This window comes from Lipotes vexillifer, unplaced genomic scaffold (assembly GCF_000442215.2).
Source record: "Lipotes vexillifer unplaced genomic scaffold, Lipotes_vexillifer_v1.1 scaffold1152, whole genome shotgun sequence".
In the NCBI taxonomy this organism is placed as follows: Eukaryota; Metazoa; Chordata; class Mammalia; order Artiodactyla; family Lipotidae; genus Lipotes; species Lipotes vexillifer.
This window is the reverse complement of record NW_006785353.1, coordinates 389,688-413,159: the sequence shown is the minus strand read 5'-3', so window position 1 is coordinate 413,159 and position 23,472 is coordinate 389,688. Positions and strand designations below refer to the sequence as shown.

Here is a 23,472-nt window from a genome sequence, read left to right as displayed (position 1 = left end):
AATAGGTGATAGATGGAAAATAAATTTGAAGAATGTGAATCAGTAGTGACAAGTAGAATCAATCATTAGAAGCATCCTTATACAAAACAAAGTTATACCACTGATAACTTGACACAGTAGAAAAGTGACAGAGGAAATCCCAGAGCAAAGCAGGAGTAGATATACATGGAGTCATGGCCAGGAAGTAAAAAATGGGCTTTCCTGGCATTAATAGGATGAAGATAACTGACAAATTGTCCTAGAATTTCTGTACAGGAATGGTCATCGGCTTTGTGTTATAATAACTCATGGCACCAGTAAATAAAATAAGTAGGAAACTAGTCAACTGCAATTACAGAGACGATTAATGAATTACACACATGCAGAAGATGAGTGAAAAATGTGAGAGGATTGCACCAGTACTGTGCCGAACCATTGACAAGAGTATATAATTACCCTGTCCACAAGATGACCTTAGACCTCAGAATATTCTCAGTGTATTTCTGTTGAACTCATATCTCCCGTCAAGATGTCCTACAATTGCTGCTCTGGAAACTTCACCTCCCACTCCCTTGGGGGCTACCAGTGTTAGCCAGGCTTCTCCCGTGGCTCCTTCTACCCCAGCAACCTGGTCTACAGCACTGACCTCTGCTCTCTCAACACCTGCCAGCTGGACTGCTCTCTCTACAGTCAGGAGACCTGCTGTGAGCTCACCAAGTGCCAGACGTCCTGTGTGGTGTCCAGTCACTGCCAGACATCCTGCTACCACCCAAGGACCTCCACACTATGCTGGAAAACTTACCCTGGGTCTCTGGGCTTTAGTTTCAGCAGCTGCAACTCCCTGAGCTCTGGATCTGGAAACTGCTACTCATTGGGCTGTGGATCCAATGGCTTTAGACCCAGGGCTCCCTCTGTTAGTAGCTTTCCTCCATTCCATTTGTAACATTGCTAGGCTTTCTCCATTGGATATGTGATCTCTGCATTAATATTTAATACTTGGAAATTAATTTTGGAGAAAAAAATGAATAGTCACAAGTAGTTTCAATCTTTAGAAGGCTTTTTAGAAGGCCAAATCTATGCATCTAACCAAATAAAAAAGAAAGATGGTACCATTTTGATCTCCAGCCTTAGAAGGAATGCATACCCCAGCAAAGCCAGACTCAGATACACATGCAGCATATACCAGGAAGGAGGGACATTCTTGGCTGTGATGGGATGGTCATTAATATAAAACGGTCATAGCATTTGTGACATGACTAGTTTATTGGCTTTGTGTTGTAACCAAAACTATTATAGCACCCATAAATACAATGTGTAGGAAACTATGCAGCTGCAATTACAGAAATGATGATTGAGGTAATACTATGAAAATGAAGGAGCAGACATGTAGGATTGGTGACCTTGTAGCTGTAAACCCCTATTTCTGAGAGTATATAAATGCCACAGAATATTCTCAGTCTAATGCCACAGAATACTGCTAGTCTAATTCAGCTGAACTCACATCCCCTGTCAACATGTCCTACACCTGCTGCTCCGGAAACTTCTCCTCCAGCTCTCTTGGGAGTCATCTGCACTACCCAGGCTCCTTCTACTCCAGCAACCTGGTCTATAGCACTGATCTCTACTCTCCCAGCACATGCCAGCTGGGCTTCTCTCTCTACAGTAGCTGTCAGGAGACCTGCTATGAGCCCACAATGTGCCAGGCATTCAGTGCAGTGTCCAATCCTTGCCGGATATCCTGCTACTGTCCGAGGACCTCCACTCTCTACCATCCCTGCTAGACAATATATGCTGGGTCTCTGGGCTTTAGGTCCAGCAGAGGCTGCTCCCTGAGCTCTGGATCCAGAAGCTGCTACTCACTGGGCTGTGGATCCAGTGGCTTCAGACACCTGGGTTATAGAGTCTAGGACTCTCCTACCTTGGGCTATGGATCCAGATTCTGCCACCCAACCTATTTTGATTTTCGGCCTATCTGTGGATCTGGCTTCTAAAGATCAATTTATTGAATGTTCAGATCTTTTGGCAGAATGACAACTTTTTTTTTTTTTTCACTGTTGTGGCCTCTCCCGTTGCGGACCACAGGCTCTGGACGCGCAGGCTCAGCGGCCATGGCTCACGGGCCTCGCTGCTCCGCAGCATGTGGGATCTTCCCAGACCGGGACATGAACCCGTGTCCCCTGCATTGGCAGGTGGACTCTCAACCACTGCACCACCAGGGAACCCACAAATGACAACTATTTTATTCTCACAAGAAACAACCCTCTTCATGGTCCCCAAAGACTGGCTGTTCACTCACTCTGCAGCCACCCAACCTAACTTACAGATTGGGTCTTGTAGAATCTAAAACTAAGTAACAAACCTAAACTTTAAATCATATACCTGCATTGGTGATGGAAATCATCCAATTATTAGATATCCTTCAGAATTTAACAGTATCTAATTATCTTAAGTAAATAAACACATTTATTCTGGCATCCATATATGTTATTATTAGACAATATAAATAAACATCTCAAGAGCTATAAAAGCCTTGTTCTTTAAATTATGTGTCCTTATATCTCTCTTCACAGGAGAAGAAAAGCACAAAAGTTAGTAGATATGTATGGAATACAGAATAAAATTTAGATATACTGCTAGGTTTGTACATAAAACAAAAATTAAATATAAATCTAACTTGTATCTGTATATTTTCAGAAAATACTAAATATAAAGCTTAAATAACTTCTATTAAGTTCATCCAAAGTTGGTTGGTAAAAGCGACCGAATTTTTGAATCTCAGTAAGTACTTTTCCATGAAAGTCATTTTTTTACAGCATGTAAGAAGGAAGCCAATTATTCTTATTGTGAAGAATTTTGAGTCAGGATGTGTGAGTTTTTATCTCTATGCTTTCCAGTGGCTCAGGCTATATATATGGCTGAGAACCACAACCTTTATGTCAGCAAAAAATGGATATCCTTTACTTTTACTTTTTTATAGTCATGTGCTAATCTTTTTTATAGGACACAGATTTCAGGAAATGGTACATTGCTGTTGGACACATTTTGAAAAGGAGACAAATCTAATAATAATAGGGCATTATCTTTGTGTTGAGCTAAGTAAACGTTCAGAGAGATTTTCAAGTCATTATTTCTTTAGAACTTTAAATAGCACTCAGAAGAACATAAATTTTGTGTGCTACATGTTTGTTTGTTTGTTTGTTTTTTAAGCATGAGGCAATGGAAGTTCAAAGGGACTCAAGATCCAGCCAAAGATCCCAGTCTTACAGAGAAATTGATGTTCACAATTTTCCTAAAAGATGGAACCTCCTATGAAAAGCAAAAACAGAAGTAGTATAGGATAGAATAGAAAAAGTTTGGAAAAATAAAATGGAATGGACAAAGCAGAGAGATATAAAGTTACCTGGTATGTTCAGGGAATATATGGGCAATTAATTTACAATGGGCAATTAAGTCATTTGGTAAATAGGTTTAGATAGCATTTCTAATGGCTGCACATTACTCCATCATTTTGAAGTTTGAGTTTTGAATGACATTAATGACATTAATCCTAGGTTGCCTATCCGCCTATTAAATTTACTGGAACAGACTTCCAGTGATAATTCTCACACCAGATTTCTTGTCTATTCTAAATAATTTTGCATATATTATAAAATAAATATTTTTACCAACCATCCTTATATATAGAAGTGCAACATGATATTATTTACCAAGTATAACTTTTGTCAGCATCAGAGTGGGTAGTTCAAACCACTACTAGAATGCTAGTAAAACTGGATAAAATAATCTGTGCACAAACACCGGAGCATTACCTAGCTAAGAACTGTTAGATCAAAATTAGGAGAGGTTTTAAGTCAAAAGAAATGTTGGTATTTGGGCTGATTTCTTCCTAGAGTTGCCCACTAAATTCAAAAACGTCAGTGGGTTCATAGTGTGAATGAACAGAATTAGACTCCCATGGCATTGTAAGGAACTGGGGATATTGGTAAACATTCTAGGATTTTGAAACATTATAGGATTTTAAAGACTCCACTATAATTTTAAGGGTATACAAACAGAATAGGTTTCACAGGAACTGAAGTCAACCTTTGAATTACATCAATCTTGATGATATGACAATATTAGTAATCTTACCCCAGCTTGGTACCTCCAGAGTAAATTCTTCTGCAAATAGACCTCAAATTACCTATAGTAATTGATTAAAAACTATCAATACTGCAAAAAAAGCAAGACAAGAATAAGAGACAACATAGAGTACAAACAAGTCTACAGGAGATCCAGATAATGAACATATTAGAAATATACACAAAAATAATTGTGGTTATTTTTCTTAAGAAATTAAAGACAAGTTTAAGAATTTTGACAGAGTGCTTGAATATATAAAGATGAAAATGAAAAATGCAAAAACTGCAAAATACAGTAACTAAAATGTACAAAACTCAAATGACTTCAAAGGCAAACTAAAACAATCTGAAACTATGGGCCAATATCCCTCCCATCTGAAATAAAATATAATAATGAGCTCAGATCAGGGAGTGGCAGAATACCTGGTCAAAGTATAGGCAAACTAGAGGTTCAATCGAGCTGATTAAAATTAGATGACATATATACACTAATATGCATAAAATGGATAACTAATAAGAACCTGCTGTATAAAAAATAAATTAAATTAAATTTAAAAATTTAAAAAAATTAGAGATGGTGCCTGCCTAACTCAGTTGTTAGAAGAATATTATTGATAAGCCCTTGACCCGTCTAACATGCAGAAAAAAGGACTTACATTCTCTTGAAAACATTAAACCAAAATATTTTCATATATATATTTGTGTGTATATATGTGTATCAATTACATAATTATATAATCATATGTGTACAAAAATATAAATATTTATACTACAAGATACACTGTTCTTTTATATACAATGTCATAATGCAATAAAACATTACAAAAAAAAAGTCAGAAAGCATGTAAGTGTTACTACCCCCATCAAAAGAATAACAATCAATAAAAGGAAATTCACATTTAACACACTTATTAGAATTACTTGGCTAAAATGCCCATGATGGATATGTGAATAATTTAAGAAAATGATGGATATAACTAATAAATATATAGGGAATTTTAAGAGATATGTACATTTAAAAACAACAACAACAACCTAATGGATATTCTCAAACAGAAAGTTAAAGATTTAAATTTTTTTTAAAAACTCAACCTATATCAGTTCAAAATATCCTTCAAAAATAAAGAAAAAATAAAAACGTTTTCAGAAAAATTTTATCCTCAAAAATTTTCTGTAAAATAATTAATTTGACCCTGCCTGATTTGATCAACAATTTCCAGAAGTGGGTGCAGTTGAAAAAGTACTATAATCTATCGATAACACTTCTCATATCAGAAAGAATTGGATCCACATCTAAGGAATACAGACTCACAAACAAAAAAATTGCAAGTCAATATTTCCACAGTAAAGACCACACATATTTTGGAAATGCCCAGTTTTATAATTATGTTTATTTCTTAAAAAAAACAAAAGCTGCCCCTGGAAGCCTACACTCTACAGAATAATCAATACAAGACTGGAGCTGGGTTGGCCAGGTTCTGAGTTCCTGGGAAGTCTCCTTCAACTGATAACCCTCATCATTCACTTTAATACAAATGTAGAATTAAAGATGAAAATAAACTAGTAAAGAGTGAGGTCATGAGCCTCTTTGATTGGTGCAGAGGTTATGAACTAAGATTCTATACCCTTTGAAAACAAATGGATTAACTTTCCACTTTGTCTAAGAGTAGTTCTGCTCCCTGCTCATCCTGTGGTTACTCTTAAGTTTGCCAACAGGGCTATTTTGGGGAAGTGTTTAGAAAAGAGGGAGAATGAGGAAGGCTAAGATATTTACCTCGCTTACTGGAAAAAAATGAAAAAAAAAATTAATTCTGCTTTGGAATCTAGAAAAATAAATATTTTTCCAAATAATTATTTAAATTTTGTGAAGCTATTGGTCATTTCTTTTCTCATATGATGTTTCTTTTAAAAATTAAAATAATTGATTTTCTCAAAATCTAAATTTTGACTTTGTTTTTTTTCTCTGTTTTATGACTTCTATTTCATTGATTTCTGTTCTTACCTTTCTTATTTCTATCTTAAATTTACTTTTGGTTTAAATTGCTATTTTTTTCTAAGTTCCTCATATAAAGTACTAAAAGAATTGATTTCAAGCTTTCTTGAATTGTTATATATACTTTAAAATCTAAAATTTTCCTTCTAAACAGCTGTACCTCTAAAATTTTACTGGGTTATATCATCATTATGCGTTTTAAAATATTTCCAAGTTTTCATCCATTTTTTTCTTTGATGTTTGAATTTTTATGAATTGTGTTAATTTACAGCCATATGAGATTCTTTTTATTTAAAATTTGTAGTTTACTTTTATCTTATATCTACTGATTTCTCACCTTTTAAAAATGTATTGCCAGCAGTAAACTGAACAATAAACCAAATTTAAAGTCTAATGTCACCATTTGTGATAGAATTTATTTCAACAGATTTTCTCCTCAAAATGAAATTCATATGAATTAAATGTAATAAACCCCTCAATCCAAAAACAATGTGGTGGTTTGTTATCTGTTTATTTTCTAATTTTGTTCTCTTGTCCATTTGTGGGATTAAAACAAAAGATCAATATTCCCCTGTGAATGGGCTTTGAAATCCTAACTCTGTGCAAGGTCTTAACTAATGTCTTCAGATTTTAAGTGTCTTAATATGGTAATTTCCTGGAATTTCATTGAAGGCACAACTTTCTCTGACTATAAATCTCTGAAGCAGAGGAGAGCTGAATTCACTCATGAACTATTGACTATGTGTTTGTATCTGCAGGACAGAATTAGGAAAACAAGGAAATAATTTCGTTCATATGTTCTGGTTCATATAAAAAAAAGTAAATGAAGGACTAGTATACATTTGTAAGCTTGAGAAAAAAATGCCTGTGAGCTTTCATTAACTATCATTGAATTAGCCTCATTTTGGTTGGCAAAAGTATCTGAGTTTTGCATTTCAACAACCAGTTTCTAGTCTGATTCATTTCTCTTAAGTGTATGTAAGGAGGTTATTTCTAAACCTAGGTGAGACAAAACCAAAACAGATATATGGGCTGCTCTAGAAGCTCTAGAAGGGTCAGGTTCAGAAGACATTTGTTTCATCTCAATGCCTTCCCAAGTCTCAAACTCAAAGCACCGGAATATGAGCTTCTAGAACTGCCCATATGTCTGTTTTGGTTGCATCTCACTGTGAAATTGGATACTATTTGATTTTTTTATTGTTATTTTCTAAGTTTTTATAAATATACATATAATTTCCAGAAATAATAAGTTGCTAAAAATATAACTTGCTGTAAATGAGCCAAACATAAAAATAAAATGCTATCGTTGTGTAGAGCCAAGGAATCTAAGGAAATTTCCTAAGCGTTAGTATTTCATTATACCCTCAAGCAGACCTGCGAGGAATTTGCTTATTATATTTTAAGGTCCTTTTAGCATTTAAGAAAAGAGTGGCTCAAAGAGAACTAGACTGGCCAAGGATGGCATTTCTTTAAGGAAATGAAAATGTCCCACTCTCTTCCTAAATACATTAAATATGAGTGACACAAGTAACTGTATAGATCCCCAAGCTGAACTTACTTATTGTACAGATGTAGAACTTGAGAACTAGAAGCGTTCGTTTCTCGGTCTATCGGGAAGTTAATGGTAAGGCTAACAACATAACTTCTAATTCCTACTTCTCTCTCTTTTTTTTTTGGTATGCGGGCCTCTCACTGTTGCAGCCTTTCCCGTTGCGGAGCACAGGCTCCGGACGCACAGGCTCAGCAGCCATGGCTCACGGGCCCAGCCACTCCGTGGCATGTGGGATCTTTCCGGACTGGGGCACGAACCCGTGTCCCCTGCATCAGCAGGCGGACTCTCAACCACTGCGCCACCAGGGAAATCCAGATTGACAAAATCTTTAAGGGGTGATATCAATTCGTTTTGGGTTTTTTTGTTGTTGTTGTTGTTTTTTGTTTTTTTGTTTTTTGCGATACGTGGGCCTCTCACTGCTGTGGCCTCTCCCGTTGCGGAGCACAGGCTCCGGACGCGCAGGCTCAGCGGCCATGGCTCACGGGCCCAGCCGCTCCGCGGCATGTGGGATCTTCCCGGACCGGGGCACGAACCCGTGTCCCCTGCATCGGCAGATGGACTCTCAATCACTGCGCCACCAGGGAAGCCCTCCTATTTCATTTTAATGTAATTTCAGTTGTGCCACGCGATCTCGTCTTCTCTCCCCTTCAGTCATTTCTCTCTTCTCCACATCATCATCACCATCATCATCACTATTAGAATGCTTGGGGAATATTCATGGTTTTTAGACTGTTACTGGGAAATCTAAAGGGATCAAAAAAATGAGAGAAAATATAGAAATTTTATTTGGCATCCCTGACAGAAATTGAAATAGTAATGTAGGGTTGCTCCCTTATGAACGTAATCTTATTTTGTTTATAACTTCCATAAGTTTTGAAAATGTGAAAATCCAAGTTATCCCCATATGCAAATGCCCGCTTTGGTTAAGTCGGAGCAGCCTCTGATGATTAAAAATTACCTGCATATTTCAGATGTGAAAGTGGTTCTCTGGCCTCCGGAAGTACTCTAGTTAAAAAGCAAACTTCCCTTTAAAGAAGAATCAGGGATAGTTTCAATAATATTTATACAGCCATAAGGTGAAGTACTCACACACAACTAGTGATTATAATGTTGGAAATAATAAATTTGTAATATCACAACTGGTGCTGAAGTTAAATATAATAAAGTCTCATTTAAAGATATAAGTATCAAAGTATAAAAACTTTTATCATTATTTCTCAAGAAACTGTCCCAATCCCATACAGCAATCTAGAAACAGCCAACCCCTACCTCTGAAACTGAGCAGGGCCCTGTGGAGTTCCTGGGCACAAAAGCCTTTCTGTGTCCCCTTCCCTGAGTTCCAAAGGGCAGGTTCAAACCATTGCTAATCAGGGAAGGGAGGGGATGCAGAGATAAGGGAAGAGGAGTCAAGAAACACGGGGTACAGCCTTGGGGCAGAGTCCTGGTTCCCCCTCAAGGAAAACACATAACAATATCTTTGAGCTCTTCTGCAGAACTAAAATCACCACCAAATGGAAGATGTTTACTTGATGAAGCATTCTTCATTCCAGGGAAGGTCATAGTTCAACCCTCATCACCTGACGCCAGACGATCTCTGGATTGAGGGAATGTGGGCCCTGCATGCACCACGATCCCTATCAGTAACCCTGCCCCTTGATTATAAAATTCCTTACAGCCACTCCCCTCCCTCTCAGTTCTTGGGACACACAGTTTTGAGGGCACTAGCCTGCTGTGTCCCCCTTTGCCTGGCAAAGCAATAAAGCTATTCTTTTCTACTTCACCCAAAACTCTGTCTCTGAGATCTAATTTGGAGTTGGGAAACAGAGGCTGGATTCAAAGCTTTTTTTTTTTTTAACATCCTTATTGGAGTATAATTGCTTTACCATGGTGTGTTAGTTTCTACTTTATAACAAAGTGAATCAGTTATACATATACATATGTTCCCATATCTCTTGCCTCTTGCATCTCCCTCCCTCCCACCCTCCCTATCCCACCCCTCTAGGTGGTCACAAAGCATGGAGTTGATCTCCCTGTGCTATGCGGCTGCTTCCCACTAGCTATCGATTTTACATTTGGTAGTGTATCTATATCCATGCCACTCTGAATTTATAGGATCAAGATAAGGTTCTCCCCATATTGCAGCAACAGTGATTCTGGGTCTTCAGTTCCTTACAAAAGCAGCCCTACTCTCTACCAGATTCCCATTATCTCCTTTTTAGATCCTGCCCCAACTAGATTTCTGATTTCCTCCTGCTGCATTCCTTGTCCATCAGTTACACTCAATGTCCCTATGAAATTTGAACTCAGGGGTTCAGCTACCAACCTCCTGCTGCCAAAGCAACTTTATTTCCAGGAATTGCCAGTCATCTTTTTACCAGCCAGCATGTGGTTTTTACTTCTGGGGATTAATGTATTTAGTTTCCCAGGAAACTCATCATGAGTCATTTCCATGCAGTTGATTTCAGCAATTTCTATTTATTTATTCTTGTCACATTAGTGATTATAGGTAACAGCTTTGTTCTCCCCCGGCCTTAACTCCCATATTTTTTATTAGTTATGCCTCAGTAGTACCTTGTCAAACATCTTGTCAGCACCAGTCCTCAGAATAATATTCATTTAGCTCTGTTCTTAGGGAATGCATGATGAACAAATGTTCTATTACATTTTATTTTTTTAGGGAGAATGCATTCATCCTCTATATTAATACTTCTCTATATTAAGAAAAATTTAAAGCTGGTTTTTAAGTGGGATTCCCATTTCTCTAAACTTACCAACTAGCAAGGTTAACCAAATAATGATTTAATTACAACAATAAGTAAAGCTGTAAAAGAGCAGTTCTTCAACATATAAGTACATTTAACAATGAGACCTTAATAACAATCTGAGATGTTAACAAAGCTTCCCAGAGAAACTATTTTATAAGCTAAGTCTGGAGAATGAGTAAAAATGGCTTGATCCAGGTAGAAACTGGAGCAAAGGTACCCAATTAGATGATTGTACCAATTTGAACAGAAATAATAAAACCTATCATTAATGAAGTCAGCATATCCACATGCACCCATCCTATATTGCGATCTCTGTCTCTCATTTCTAAATAAATTTCACCTTTTAGTATAAACCAACTGAACTTCAATTCTTCCCTGAACATGTATGTATTTTTCCCCTCTGCTTTGGTCATTTTGCTTCATCTTCATATATTTCCCCTTATCTATTCTCATAGCTTTTGTGTTTTTGATATTTAAGAGAGTCTCAACTTTTAGATTCATTTTTAAATGCCATTTCCTTTATAATTCTTACATCATCGAATAAAAGTTTTCTTTCCATCTTCTGATATTGGAACTGAACTGAGTTACAGTGAAATTTAAAGAGTGAGATAATAGGGATAATATCGTAGAGTGAGTATGGCAATCTTGAATTAGACATTTAATTAGTCAATTACTATGGTAAAGACCCCATTTCCTGATCTCAGGAGAGTTTGAAAATGGAATTCCCAGACTCATGAGGATAACAGAGCAGGGATTTTGTTGCAAATACCTTCTAAATGAACTAGATTAATAATATCAGTCATTTTTCACTCACTCCTTTGGTCAGATATACTTAGATACTATAAACAACAGGCTCATAAAACTAAAAAGATACATATTTATCAATTGTGAATAGAGAAGGTAGCACAGTACCTACTCATATAAACATGCACAAAATCAGCCATATTACCATATTCCCACAACATTTCCAATCATCATTGTACTATAGGTCTTAGCCAGAGCAGTAAACAAGAAAAACAAATAAAAGGCATAAATATCAGCAAGTGAATAAGAAAGTTGTCTTTATTCACAGGTATAATGATTGTCTACATAAAAAATCCTAAGGAATGTACAAAATTACTACTGAAAACTCTATTTTACTTCAATATACAAACCAAAAGTACATGAAAAATTAAGTCTAAAATATGTTGTAATGACAACAAAACATATAATCTAAAAATACATTTCAAGATTCTAGATTCCCGTATTAATACTTATAAAATACTGCAGAAAGAAATTAAATAAGACTCAAATAAATAGAGATATATCACAGATTGAAAGCTGTTCAATATCCCTAATATACAGATTCAATATTCTTTTTAAAATTGATTATTTTTTTATATCTTTATTGGAGTATAATTGCTTTACAATGGTGTGTTAGTTTCTGCTTTATAACAAAGTGAGTCAGCTATACATATACATATATCCCCATATCTCTTCCCTCTTGCATCTCCCTCCCATCTTCCCTATCCCACCCCTCTAAGTGGTCACAAAGCATGGAGCTGATCTCCCTGTGGAATGCGGCTGCTTCCCACTAGCCATCCATTTTACATTTTGATTCAATATATTCTGAACAAAAATGCCAGTAGTCATTTTAATAGAAATTGAAAACCTGATTCTAAAATTTATATGAGAGAAGGGATAGGCAAAATAATATTTAAAAAGAGAATTAAATGTGGAAGTCTTTTATTATCTCATTTCAGGACTTAATATAAAGATATATTAAGATATTATGGTACTGCAAAAAGTATAGGTGATTATTCGGGGGAACAGAATAGCATTCTGAAATAGATTCACAAGTATACTGTCGATTTCTTTTTACAAAGATGCGAAATCAATTCAAATGCAGAAAAATGTATTTTCAACACATGGTATTAAAATCACTGGATACATTTAAAGAACTAAAAAAAAAAATGTAATTTCAACACATGGTATTAAAATCACTGGATACATTTAAAGAACTAAAAAAAAAAATGTATTTTCAACACATGGTATTAAAATCACTGGATACATTTAAAGAACTAAAAAAAAAAAAAGGGAAAAATTGTTGTGTTGTGCAACAATCTTATACCTCTGCTAAAAAACATTCAACAGATCTTGTTGCTTTTAGAAGAAAGTGCAATGCTGAATTAGCACTAAAGACCTGGGGAAAATGGCCCCCAAATTTTTCTGGCCTAATTTCAGGTCATTCCTTCCTTTCCCCTCAATGACCAGACAAAATGGCTTTTAGTTTTATAATGCACTTCTCAAGACTTTTGTCTTAAAAACACTTCTGCAAGCCCCACCTATCTATGCCCTACTTATTCCTTAGACCTGTTTCAAATGCAGTTCCTCTGGGAATCTTTTCTTGACTTCTAAGACTAGATGAGGTTCCCTTGATGTATGTTATTGTAGCATCAAGGACTCATTCACAGCTCATTATTTTATATTTGCTTTCTCTGTTAGACTTTCAGTCCTGTTAGAACAAAGAGCACCCATTTTCTTACTTTATTTTTCATTATGGAGTAATACACAAAACAATTTTATTTTAAAAGATATATTCCCATAGCAGAGATTTTGGCTCATGGTAGAGGTTTAATGGAAATATTGTGAAAATAGTAATACTAGCAAAATGTTTGACAATGTGTTCTGAGGTGTGACTAATTAAAAAAACAAAAACAAAAACATGGGTACAGGGAGTTGGGAAGTATAAAGCTGTTCTCTGTAATTACTAATGAGATAAACATTGATAAATAGAAATTGTTATATCAAGTGCCTAGAAATGATTCATGAGAGAATTTCCTGGGAAACTGGGTATATTTATTCTTGGAAATCAGAACTGGAAGCAAGTTGATAGACAGATAATCAGCAGCTTCTGGAAATTTAGTTGTGTGGGCAGCAGCTTGGGACTCAAACCCCTGTGTTCACAGTCCATGGTGTTATGCATCTGTGGAAGCATGCAGCAGGAGGAATTCGGAAGCTAGAAGCCAGATAAGTGCCAGCTGGTGTCCTCTTAGTTGTGCAGAGTGGGATTAAGTTAATGAAATCTGGATGACCACTATATTATTCACTATACTATAATTAATTGATGAAATAGAGAAAGAATAAAATCTTTCCTCTGGGAAATTTATAATGTGCCAGAGACTTGGGACAGAGGAAGATGCAGTTTTCTGAGTGGTAAAGGCAAGACATCAGTTCAGGAGTTGTGTTTCTTGTAGAAATAATACAGTTTTCTTATTTTGACTATCTACCTGAAATGGGATATTATATTTAATTTCAGACATAATTGTAGTATTATAAATTCATTGTTTCCACCAATGAATTTTAGTGTTTGTTTGTGATCACTTCATTATACTGCTAGTTACACTTAATAAATCTTTGAGTTGTTTTTATAAATTTGCTTGTTTACTAGTTTTGGTAGGGAGAATAATGGCCCCTTAAAGTTATTTGTATACCTTTTGAATATGTTATGTTATGTGACAAAGGTAATGAAAGTAGCAGATGTAATTAAAGTTGCTAACCAGTTGATGTTAAAATAGAGATTGCCAGGTGGACCCAACATGATTATAAGCATCCTTAAAAATGGAAGAGAGAGGCAGAAGAGTAGGTCAGAGTCATACATTGTAAGAAGGATTTGACCCACCATTGATGGCTTTGAATATGGAGGAAGGGGGACATTGGCTAAGGAATTCAGATGGCCTCTAGAAAACAAAAAAAAAGGTAAGTAAATAGGTTTTCCCCTAGATCCTCTAGAGAGAAATGTAGTCCTTCCAGCACGATGATATTAGTCCAGTGAGACTGCCTGAATTTTGTCCTGCAGAATTATAATAAATTGTTGTTTAAGCTATTATGTGTATATGTATATGTATATAGATATAGATATGCATGTCTTATTTGATATAATTTGTTATAGCAATAATTTAAAAACTAAGATATTAGTATATTCCTAAAGTCAGAAAATTTTCCACTCCTGCGTCTCAAATTGAGAGACATTAATAGATGAGGCATCAGCTTGGCCAACAACTTCAGTTGTTCCCCAAGAGTGTTCTGCAGTTGCTTATGTTTTGAAGTTTAAAATTTGATTATTTCTTTGGTTGGAGATTATGCACATGAGATGAACTTGAATCATTAAGATTCATAAGCAGGACACTTTACAGAGGAGTTTACTGTTTATCATTTAAATTTTTATTATGCAGTGGCTGATGAATTTTTTCCCAATTATTTTTCATTATTCCTTTATTCTTTTCCTTCTAACTATACAGTCACCATAACTATTTCTTAAACATGGGGGAGGAGAAGGAAGAGGGGTAAGAAGGTAAGGAATAGAAGGAGCACATGAGGGAAGAGAAAAGAGAATGGTACAGTTGGATGGAATAAAGTCATTCTACTTCATCACTCTACTATAACTTGCTGTGTAATCTTGTAAAATTCTATTTAACTCCTTTATGTTTTATATTTTATCACATTAGTAGTAAAGGAAGAAGTAAAGAGAACATGATGAGAAGACTGAAAAATACTTATAAGACTAGATTTTGCTAAGCCTCTCATACTCTGCAACCTATTTTCTAATTTCAGGGATGTTTGACAATCTTATAAAATAAAGATAGGAAAAATAATTGAACATTACTTGTTTTATATGAATATTAAGTTTCCAGTTATTATTATATTATGTCAGTATGTTACTTTGTGTAACACTTGGATGTCAGAAGAATGGCATAAAATAAAGAATATCCAATTTTATTTCAATATACAATTGAAACATTCATTTTTGATAATATTAAAGTTTTCTTGTTTGCAGTTGGATTCAGTTTCTATGTTGGCTAAGAACCCAGGTGCAACCTCACACCTGCTGAGCCTAGTTCCTTCCCATCTAAGTTTGTTGCCTGCCTTCTTATACAAATGGTGATAATTATAGCAGACTGAAAATAGTAACTGGGGTACAGGGATTTAGTCAATTAAAAAAATGAGAAAAATTCCACCACTGTGATTATCTAAAGCTCAGAGATGCTCTTAGTCTAAAAATGTACACCCACACACTAGTCTTCCATTTTAATACCCTTTATGCACATGCCTCATCATAGAAGTCTAAATTTCATTCCTACACTCTTAAAACCATTCTCATACATAATATCTTTAGAGATGCATGGTCCATGTTTATTGTGTGAATAAAGATATTCAAATCACTTGGATTTTCTTTTAAAGAAAGTCTGTACCAAGGAACTGTGGGCATCCGGGGAAGACTCTTGCTTAAAAAAAAGAAAAATATCTAATCCTAATCAAAATTAGTTCATAGTCCCCCAAATTTGACCTTACCAAAGCCCATTAACAGAAGCAATGACAATACAAATCCTAGCTGACACATTACTAGTAAATAACAATATTCACAGCATATTTGGATAGCAGAATAAAGAGTTTATTAAAATCAAAGTATTTGATTTTCCATCTATCTTTGGGAGGAGTACAAAACCATAAATTCTATCAACAATTCAATTTGAATTTCTCATTAATTTTGTAGGTTGACAGAGTTAATCTATCACCCAGTGTTCGAGGGCTGGACAGGTAAAGAGTTGCTGGTGATCGGGGAGCATTAGAATACTTTTCAATGGAGGAAATTAAGATAATAGATAATCACAGTACAGAATCTAAATTTCTTAATGGATTTGACTCTTCTACAAATTAATCAGTAGAAGCCAGATCTACAGATTGGCCAGTAACAAGATGAACAGAAACTCATGGAAGGAAATTTGATTGGGTTCCAGAATCTGGATCCACAGCCCAGGGAAGGGAAGCCACAGACTCCATAACCCAGGGGTCTGAAGCCATGGGATCCAAAGCCCATTGAACAGCAGCTTCTGTGTCTAGAGCTCAGGGAGAGACAACTGCTGGACTTAAAGGCCAGACACCCGGCATAAGTTGTCCAGCAGGAACTGCAGAGCCTGGAGGTCCTGGGGCGGTAGCAGGATGTCTGGCAGGAAAAGGACACCACACAAGATGTCTGGAACCTGATGGGCTCATAGCTGATCTCCTGACAGCTACATAATAGAGAGGAGCCCAGCAGGCAGGTTCTAGGAGAGCAGAGGTCAGTGCTGTAGACCAGGTTGCTGGGCTGGAAGGAGTCTGGGCAGCGCAGATATCCTCCAAGGGAGCAAGAGGGGAAGTTTCCAGAGCAGCCATTGTAGTACATGCTGACAGGAGGTATGAGCTCAGTTGAGTTACAGGGAGAAGATTCTGAGTTTGAATTTAACCTTCTGGACAGGTGTGTATATATATACTCTCAGCAGTAGGTGTGGTAACCTACAGGGTACTTTTTTACATATTTGTGCTCCCTCGTTTACCTGTGTGTAACTCAGTAATCTTCTCTGTAATTGCAGCTGTAATTGTTTTCTCCATATTGTATTTATGGGTACTAAAATTTTGGTGTTATAGCCCAGGCCAATGAACTACACTATGTCAGAAATGCTATGACTGTTTCACACTAATGCTTATCCCATCATAGTCAGGAAATGGTGAGATAAGCATCATTTTCCTTTTCCTCTTGTCATAATCCTTGGGTGTTTTGTGCCTGGCAATGATGAGAAAACACTTTTCTCAAATGGTGGTTTAATAAGATAAAATTATATCTCTTCTTTGTCAATGGATCAGAGGTGCAACTTTGGCTTGAATGAGGAATCTACTAAATACTGACCTTACTTGTCCCTATGTTTTCTCATTCTCCAAAATTATTGCACATCTATTACATTCTATTACACATGTGTCTCAGATACAATGGAGAGGAAAAAATATCAGCCAGGACAAATTGAATATCACTGATGGCTACAACCAGAGAGAAACCTGGACAATTATTTGGAGACATAGTGAAAGTGAGGGACAGAACCAAGACAGAGTCACAAATTCAGGCCAGTTTGGACCCTTATTAAGAGAATCAATAAGCTAAGAAATATTGAGATGAGGGAAGGAAAAATTGAGTTTTAGAGTCAGTGTATCTGATATGAGACCTGTAGTCTTAACAGATTCTCATCTGTATGTGTAGCAGCCCTGAGAATTTACTTCTCAGGGGAGGAGGCCTCCTTCATCTGCAGGAGGCTTGATTGACCAATGCCCCCCCCATGCTATGGTCTGAAATCTAACACTTCATTGACATGGAAGTCTTCCTATTCATGGGGCTGCTTCCAGACAATGACTGAGCATAGCAGAGACACATGGAATCCTCTGATGGCTGGCAACTGAGGATTCTCCAATGGCCTTGAGGAACTATCTTTAATCTGTGGCTACCTGGGGCATATACTTCCCTCTCTTCTTCACTCTGGTCAGACTCGCATGGAAGTCTGACATCTCCTAGGCTTCTTCACTCCCTCTCCCAACTCTTTTCTCCCACAGACATTTCCCAATACAATCCTTGTACCTTTAATTCCATCTTGGTGTCTGCTTCATGAATGACCTGTACTAACACAGTGAGTTATGGAGTGACTTTTGCCAGCCCAACTATGTCTCTTCCAGGTCTTACAGATTTGTTGCCAAGAATCTATCTGGTGTTACTGATTTGCCATTTCCTTATATTTTTAACAGTAAATTCTGCCCTTTTGTTATTTCACTCTTTTGCTTAATCTGGGATTAATGTACTTTCCAATTTTCACTCCTTGGTGTGGATATGGATTCAGTGATTTTCAGCCATTCTTCTAAAATGTATGCATTTAAGGCTATAATTTTCCTACTAAGCACAGTTTAATTTTGATATTTTATATTTTATTGTGTTTTCTTCTTCTTTGAGGATGGATTGTTTACAAGCATAATGCTTAATTTCCAAATATATGAGGATTTACTAGTCAATTCTGTTGTTCTAGTTGCTATTGCTTCTTAGTTTATACCACTATGATAAGCATATGATCTATTTTGGTAAATGCTTTGTGGGCATTTGAACATAACTGATATTCTGAAGTTTTGACCACAATGTTTTATGTATATTACTTAGACCATATTTGCTAATCATGTCATTAATATTTTCTATGCCCTTATTGTTTGTCTGTCATCTGTTTCTATCAGAAGTGAAAGAAGAGTATTAAATTTCTAGTTGTGATTGTGGATTTGTATATTTCTCTTTGTAGATTGTCATTTTCTTTGGTGTGACAGCGTGAGCCATCTTTTTCTTTGTATTTATTGTGTTTGAAATTTGTGATGGTTCCTTAATCTGTGTGTCAACGAAATCCCAGATGCATTTCTCTGTTTTGCATGTTAAACATTCTAAATGCTTACTTTAAATGTAAGGAAGACAGTCATTAAACTTTGTCTTAAAGAAGCAAAGGCGGGCTTCCCTGGTGGCACAGTGGTTGAGAGTCTGCTTGCCGATGCAGGGGACATGAGTTTGTGCCCCACTCTGGGAAGATCCCATGTGCCGCGGAGCGGCTGGGCCAGTGAGCCATAGCCGCCGACCCTGCGTGTCCAGAGCCTGTGCTCCACAAGGGGAGAGGCCACAACAGTGAGAGGCCCGCGTACTGTAAAAAAAATAATAATAAATAAATATATAAGAAGCAAAGGCAAGATAAGATTTTAAATACAAAGGGTAGATTCTGGTGAGGGAAAAATGCAGGTAAACTGAGTATGTTGAATCTTGTTTACACATTTTTGGAATTAAACTAATTGGTTGGTGGGTAGTAAAACATTCAGACTGGACATTCTGTCTTGTACATGCCAACCCAGGTTAACAAATATAATTATTTCAGTTATTTAATAATTAAAGAAAACAGTTTGGAAGTTCAGCTTTGGAGCATTTGTTGCAGGCTGTCTCTGGGTAACGTTTGCTAAAGCCCATCATCTTTCAGCCGTCTCAACCTTAGGCCAGCTCTTCTTATTTCCCTCATTACTATTTCACATGTGAGATGATGCGTTTCATCAATTTTGATAAATTGTCAACTATAGTCTCTTCAAGTATTTTTTCTGTCCCATTCTTATTTCCTTTTTTCCCTGAGATTCTAATTATAAGCAAAATACACTATTAAACTATGTTATATATACCTCTTACAGTCTTTTCTCTATTTTCAATCTTTCTGTCTTTTTATGCTTTAGTTTGGGAATTTCCTTCTATTCCATCTTCTAATTCACTAATTGTCTATTCAGCAATGTTTAATCCCCTGATAAAACATATAAATTAGGTTTTCCAAATCAGTTATTATTTTGTAAATTTCTAAAAATTTCAAGTAGTTTCTGTTGTTTAGTTTTCAGTTTTCTGTCAAAATCTTCAATCTTATCTTTAATACTTTAAATGTAACTATTCCTTGATAATAGTATTTTCCTATTTCCTATTGTTAAATTCTTTACATAGGTATTTTAATATCTGATTTTGACATGTCCACTATACGGATTGTGTATTTCAGATTCTATTTTCTGCTGTTCTGTTTTGTTCCAGTCTTATTTTCTCATATTCCTGCTATATTTTTAGAGTAATAGATATTTCATATATATTTTAAAAACCTGGGTGACTTTACCTCCCTCCAGAAAGATTTGCTTATGTTTTTGGAAGGCTGCTGGGATAAAGATGTCAGAATTCTAGATTATTTTAATCCAAAGAGGGATTGAGAGAATTCAAACCTGGGCTTCAGTTCTTATAGGAAGTTGTCTATTAGCAACTCAGTTTTACTTCTATGAACTGGTTCTCCATGGTCTGGGATATTTTCCATGGTCCCAACTCTTTGGTAAGCCCAAAATTCTAATTTTATTTCTCTAGCCCTGTTAGTTTATGAAAATTCTCTCAGCTTCTTAGTCACTACTTCCAAAATCAACATATAATTTGAAGGGAATAGCAACTCCAGATATAAGCTCGTTTCTTTTGATTTCAGTTCTGACCCATATAGTATCTCTGTGACTCTGGAACATTTTGATATGTCTCTGAAGTTTTCAAACACAGATATTTAAAAAAAATTTCTCCAGGTTTTCTATTCTCATTGAGAGGAATTGCTCAATGTTTTAAACAATGTTAGCTTGCTAATTTTATGTAATTTTGAAAGGTTTATTTATGTTTAGAATACATAAGAACATTTCAAATAAGGGAGTAGCTACAGTGAAGGTGACCATTTAAAAGTCTGTTACAGCAGTTTAAGTAGTAATAGATGACACCAGAAGTCTTGGAATTTAAACTCTGCTGTTGTGAGTATCAACCTTTCTTTCTAACCCTGTCTCCCACCCCCGTACCACTTCCCGTGCCTTACATTGTTACAATATGGCCTACACTCACCATGTGCCTTCATACTTTTCTGATTTTCTCATCCCGTTTTAACCTTCCAGACCTTATCTTGTTCTGTTCCATATTTATTGCACCTTTGCTTTTCTAAGTGTCACCCCACTCCCAATGGAAGCTGTCCACACCCTGCCTGTCTCCTGGGTAATCATCTGTACATTCTGAAGGCTGTTTCTTTGAGGCATCTGTAAAGCTCTGCCTAAGGACTTTTTCACTTCCCAGGGCATGCTGAGCCCCTGCACAAGGAATCCTCCACTAGAACTGAGCTCCAGCTGTCTACAGTGGTGCCTGGCTTAGTAATGCACCCTGTACTGCTTTCCTTCCATTCCCTGTCCATCTTCCCATCCCCTCAGGTGTTTACTGTGATCACCTCCCAAGTAAAAAACTTGCTCTTGAATCCATGTTCTCAAGCTTTGTTTCCAGATAATTTATAGAAAAATACTTGGATGCCTCATTAATGCATTTACTGAAAAATCTTTGATGTTTCTCCACTTTGTAAAATTGTAATTATAGCACAAGGAACTATACTCAATATTTTATAACTTATAAAAGAAAAAAATCTGAAAAGGAATATATATATAATATGTACATTATAAGTGAATCTGTGCTGTACACCTGAAACTAATGCAGTATTGTAAATCAACCATACTTTAATAAAAATAAATAAATTGTAATTTTAAAGTCCTAGGGAAAAATACCAAGAATATATTACAAAGGGAAATGTGTTTTAGTATTGCACGTGGCACATTTAAGAAAGGCAGCCATGATATCTTTGTCCAATGAATATATTTTTAAGAACACAGAATTCAAAAGTCTTCTAATCTATGTTGGATAATAATAAAGAACATATTTTGTGGCTAATAGGTAATAATAGGTAGTGATTAAAGGGGATCTTTATATAAGAAGTATTGGCTTTTGTTTATTGTTTCAAACCTAGATGATTAGTAAAAGAAAGATCCCCAGCAGTTTAGTGACAAGTTGACTGGTAATTTGGAGAAGAGCAGTAGCTGGGTGCCGACCATTGTAACTTTCAACTATGGATGAGATTCTGCTGGAAACACACCTCACGTATCAAAACTACTTTGTTCATAACATAAGGGTTTAGACTCTGCAATTAAAAAACCATAAGTCACAGGATCACAGCTCAAAGTGTTAAATTTTACATGAAATATATATCTCAATTTTTGTTATAAATAACTCAGTTAAAAAAAAAGAACAAAAATAATGGTGGAGGTTTATGTTACATAGAACAAACAATATAATCTCTGAGCTTAATTTAGTCCACGTTAAGGGAGTTTACAAATTCTTCTTGAATTTATATTAATTTAAGGTGGATGAAAATTTAGCAATTTAGAGCAAAGGGAAGAGAAGAATACCTCTTCTCAGGGAATAGTCCTTGAACAAGGAAACTGGAGTAACTGAAGAAAAATTCACTCAATTTCCCAGTTTTGGCAGATAAATTTATGCTCCCTTTTTAACTCAGGTATTTTATATTCAAATATTTTTAAAATTTTGTCCAGCTCTATTGAAGTGTAAATAACAGTTGAAATATATAGTGTACAATGTGACGTTTTGCTATAGATATATATTGTGAAATGATTACTGAAATCAAACTAACATATCCATCACTTCATGTGGTTACAATTTGTGTGTGTATGTGTGGTGAGAACACTTAAGATCATCTCTCTTAGGAAATATCAAGTATACAAAATAGTATTAGTGGTATCATTAACTATAGTTACCAGGCTGTACATCAGATCTGCAGAATTTATTCATCCTGCATAATTAACATCTTGTACCCTTTGGCCAATATCAGAATACTTTTAGAATTATGTTCAAAAACAGAAAAAATGGGGAAGGAATAGTGTCCACAGTATTGTATCAGTTAGACATTTTACCTACTTGCTGAGGCACAAAACAAGGAGAAATGAATTCTGGTCTTGAAGAACAGAAAATAAAGGACTCACCAAGTAACTATTTGAATTGGGTGTATTTACTTCTTTCCTCAGTCCTCTTCCTTCTATAAGGTCTACATTATGTTACTCTTAAAGTTGCCATAGATTTTTTTTTTTTTTTGCGGTACGTGGGCCTCTCACTGTTGTGGCCTCTCCCGTTGCGGAGCACAGGCTCCGGACGCGCAGGCTCAGCGGCCATGGCTCACAGGCCCAGCCACTCAGAGGCATGTGGGATCTTCCCAGACCGGGGCACGAACCCGTGTCCCCTGCATTGGCAGGTGGACTCTCAACCACTGCGCCACCAGGAAAGCCCAGTTGCCACAGATTTTATTGATAAAATTCAATATTTTTAACATTATTATTTTTTGTAAGTTAATAACAGTTTTATTAGAAAATAAAATAAAATATTGCCATCAACCATAACACTATATTTCCTCGAGTTGGGAATATAATTTAACTGGTTTTATTCTAACATTGAATATTTTGTGAATGAACTAGAAAATATCTTTTTATACTCTCATAATATGAAAAATCTAGCTAACTTTGTTTTTAAGCTTATAATCTGTAAAGAGAGGCTATATATATATACACATATATGTATATATATATATATATATATATACACACACATATATATATGTATATGAAAAAACAGAAGAGAAAGTCTAAGTTAAGCACAGAAAATGGAGGAAAGAAAAATGCTACTGTGGGGACAGAAAGAGAGAAGAGAGAGAGATTCATATGTTCTGCAGAGGAAAAGAGAACTGGAAAGAAAAAAAAAACCTTCAAACTGAGCCTCCCTGGTGGTGCAGTGGTTGTGAGTCCGCCTGCCAATGCAGAGGACATGGGTTCCCGGTGCGG

The 23,472-nt window shown here is 35.9% G+C and overlaps 1 pseudogene; it reads left to right on the top strand.

Annotated features, from left to right (window-relative positions):
* The first annotated feature begins 1,469 nt into the window (after positions 1-1,469).
* LOC103089785 (keratin-associated protein 13-1-like) lies at positions 1,470-16,019 on the top strand (annotated as a pseudogene).
* The last annotated feature ends 7,453 nt before the right edge of the window (positions 16,020-23,472 follow it).